The sequence below is a fragment of the Cupressus sempervirens genome, chromosome 11 (genome assembly GCF_028749045.1).
Source record: "Cupressus sempervirens isolate cs-2001-9-10 chromosome 11, ASM2874904v1, whole genome shotgun sequence".
NCBI lineage: Eukaryota > Viridiplantae > Streptophyta > Pinopsida > Cupressales > Cupressaceae > Cupressus > Cupressus sempervirens.
Window position 1 is genome coordinate 108,557,994 of NC_143128.1, and position 3,971 is coordinate 108,561,964.

At 34.7% G+C, this 3,971-nt stretch overlaps 1 pseudogene; it reads left to right on the plus strand.

Moving 5' to 3' along the window:
• The first annotated feature begins 241 nt into the window (after positions 1 to 241).
• Positions 242 to 2,657, plus strand: LOC149528448 (uncharacterized; annotated as a pseudogene).
• The last annotated feature ends 1,314 nt before the right edge of the window (positions 2,658 to 3,971 follow it).

Consider the following 3,971-nt stretch of genomic DNA (forward strand, 5'->3'; position numbering starts at 1 on the left):
GGTATAAAACAGCCAACTACCCTGTACATTATAATCAATGCACATTTATAAAATGTATTTCTCTCACAGATTGGTGCCCCTTTCAAATTGTCAATAGTTTACAGTCGACCGTTAGCATTCATTTCTAGCCATGTAAAAATATATGTGAAATAAAATTTTCAGAGAACAATCGGGAAGGTTATCCTATATCGGTGTGCCTCTCAAACTCTAATTCTTTGTTGTCTACAACTTCTGCCAAGCGATGGTTGCCTCTATCAGCATCACATTTCTCATTGCATTTTTCATTATCCCATGTATTGGTCTAACCATTTGTCCTTCCAAGGAATCCCAGGCTCTTCTTTCCTTCAAAGAAGCCTTGAACGTGTCTGATGGCATTCTCAGTTCATGGAATAATGGAAGTGACTGTTGCTCCAAATGGGAAGGCATATCTTGCAATTATGTCACCGGCCATGTAGAGCTGCTTAATTTGACTTCTTACACCAGCTATGCAGAGCAAGGATTACAGAGAGGAGTCATATCAAGTGGTTTGTGCAACCTCCCTTTTCTCAAATATCTTGTCTTGAAAAGCGTTGGATTAACAGGTAATATCCCTTCTTGTTTGGGAAATCTATCTCATCTTCAGCTTGTGGTGTTAAAAAACAATAGCTTGACAGGAATAGTCCTCCCTGCCATTTGCTCGCTCACAAATCTTAGTTATCTAGATGTAAGCATTAATTAACTCGAAGGAGTCCTACCGTCCTGTCTAGGAAATCTTATTTTTCTTCGTAGGCTTAGTGTCCATTACAATAAATTTACTGGACAAATCCCACTTTCCTTGAACAAGCTGTCCTTGCTCAAGTTCTTGAGTATTTCTGGTAACAAGTTCAATGCGAGTCTTCAACTCACTGGTCTTTCCTCCCTCAATTTGCTCTTTGCTCGTGATTTTTCATTATCTGACAACATTAGTTCCTCACAGTTGGCATTGCCATCCTCCATAAAGGTTCTCTGGCTCTCCCGTATTACTATTTTAGATAATTTGTTTCACAACCTTTCAGATTTGAAATATTTGTGCGTATCATACTGTGTTCTTAATATCAGCACAAATTGGCTGCCCCAATTCCAGTAAGCGGGCTTAGCTCTAGTCTCATGCAGTATTGGTGATCGATTCCCCGAGTGTGCTTTTCACTCAGTATTCACTACAGAGGTTAGCACTGGCTGACGACAATATTGTTGGTGAAATCCCCTCATGGATACTGGAGAACAATCCTCAGTTGTACCTATTCAACCTTTCAGGAAATCATTTCAGTGGCAGTCTTGTTGTCCCAGCGAGATTAATTCGTTGGATGACAGTATTTAATGTATCTAGGAATGCTTTCACTGGAAATCTATCATCTTCTTGGCCTCCAGATCTACAGCTCCTGATGGTTAATGACAATTCTCTTGTTGGCGAAATTCCTCGAAGTTTGTGCAATTTAACTCACCTTGAAAAGTTAGATCTTTCAAACAACAAATTGAATGGAGGCATTCCTTCATGCTTTGCCGATTATAAGATGATTCAAGTGTTAAATTTGGGGCATAATAGGTTGAATGGAAGTATACCCGATGGGATATGCTCCTCCTGTCTCATTGTGAGAAACAATAAGCTAAGTGGACCCTTCCCTGTGTCAATCATCAATTGTAAGAAGATACAAGTACTAGATATTGGGCATAACAGATTTCATGGGGATATTCCAGGGTCCGTTGGATATCTATCAGCCCTTCAAGTGTCGATGATGAATGATAATCGCTTCAATGGCAGCATTACTTCAGAAATTGTCCAATTGAAACAACTCCAGGTCTTAGACCTCTCGTCTAACAATATATCAGGTTCTATTCCCCCTAACATTTCATCACTACAAGCAATGAGTTTATCTGGAGAAGGTGGCCATGTATTATCTGATCAGTTGAATCCATTTCATGTAATTACAAAAGACAATGGGATTAAGTCATATGTGGGATTGGCCCTGTTCAGCCATTTATATATCAAGTTCCGTCTCATGATGATTTTTACATGACTGTGAAAGGCTCAGAACTGCATTACACGTATATTTTTTGAACATTCACACGCATAGATCTCTCCAATAATCAATTAAGTAGAGAAATTCCATTGGATTTTGGGAAGTTGAAGGGGTTGAAATCTATAAATCTATCAATGAATAAACTGGATGAAATTATTCCATCCAGTTTTGGGGAAATGAGAAAACTAGTCACTGGATCTCTCGACAAACAGGATTTCTGGAAGGATTCCTCCTGAAATGATATGGTTAACTTCATTGTCATACTTAAATTTATCCAACAACAACTTATCTGGCAGCATACCTCAAGGAGAACAGATGACCACATTTGATAAAACACACTATTCTGGAAATCCATATTTGGAAGGATGCCCTCTTCAAAAGAAATGCGCTTGGCCAGAGTTTGCTCCCCATACTCCTCCAAATGGTTTGGAAGATAGAAATGAAGATGACAGAAACCAAATAGTATGGTATGAGGTTGGACTGTTACTGTCACATGTAGCAGGTTTTTCCTGTGTAATGTTATTGCTTGCAGTGAGAAAGGGATGGAGAAAGAAATACTTCCAGAGGGTTGATAAGATTTTAAAGTTTCTGTTTCCTTGCATCCGCAACAAAAGATTATGAAGTCTTAGTTTGCCGAGTAGGTTAAGCAAAATTATGCCCTAAACGTTGGAGCCATGGGCTTGCTTAAAATTTATTCTGTTCTGTATTTTCAATGTCTTCTATTAAGGTATTACGGTGCAAATCCCGTTCATTACTACACGAATGCTTTTATGTTGTCAGTTTAATATATTTTGTTAAATAACAATGAAATAATAAACAATGTTAACATCAGTAAACTAAGCTCATTTTAATCTTCAAAAGCAAATATTTTTAGTACATATCCAGTGAACAATAAAAAGTCTTTCATGGTCTATTATCAATCAATAATGTGACCTTTATAGTTGTTGTTTTAATTAACGCACCCATTTACTTATATTTATGACATTACATCACTGTTGTTGACTCCAAACATTAGGTGCATTGACTATAACATACTTTTATGTTCACAATTTACTATTTAGGTTACTACACCAGTACCACAACAGAAGTAGTATCCACAGACACACATGATATAAAGAGTACATCACGCCTGACATTTCTACCTTTTTGCCACCCCGCAATTACTTTGTCAGACATTAAAATGTGTTTCAAACCCCTCAAACAAGGCTCAAACAATGCTTGAAAAGCTGGTAAGAGGATAAAGAATGCTTTCTACTTTCAATACTTTGCAAATGCCTAGTTTTGCATGCACATCTCCATGGAGGCACTTTGGAAAGACTGTAAAAAATCTATACAATGATTTGAATAAATAAATGTTTGGACTCTAAAATTAGTAGCTAGTAATGAAACAATTATATGAATGCATGGCACTAAATATTGCAAAGTTGGTAATAAGTAATTTAGTAAAGAGTTAGTAATATAATAGAATTGTATAGTAAAAATCAAGCAAATGTTTTGAAATCAACTAGTTCTAAAAAAATCTCAAATTTAAGTATTTGTGTTGCATGTTGAATTTGTTAAAAGTAGGATTTCTTTTTATTTTTTATTTTAATCCTTTATCTTTTTTTTCTTTCAATTGAACTAAGGTAAAAAATAAAATTAACTTAAATCTTTTCTTATAAGAATTCTTATAAAGATGAAATACATTAATTTTAATTTTATGTTTATTCATATTGAATATATGACTTTAGAATTTGACCTATATTTATATGAAATTAAAGAAATATCTTTCGATAAATTATATGAACTCAAATATTTTCTACTTAGTTTTAAAAAATTATGATTTTAAATTATGCAATATTACTATTGATTTAGAATTAGAAATATGCAAAGATGAACATAAGATTAACTTAAAATAATTTGTAATATTATATTTATATTAAATTTTCAATTAAA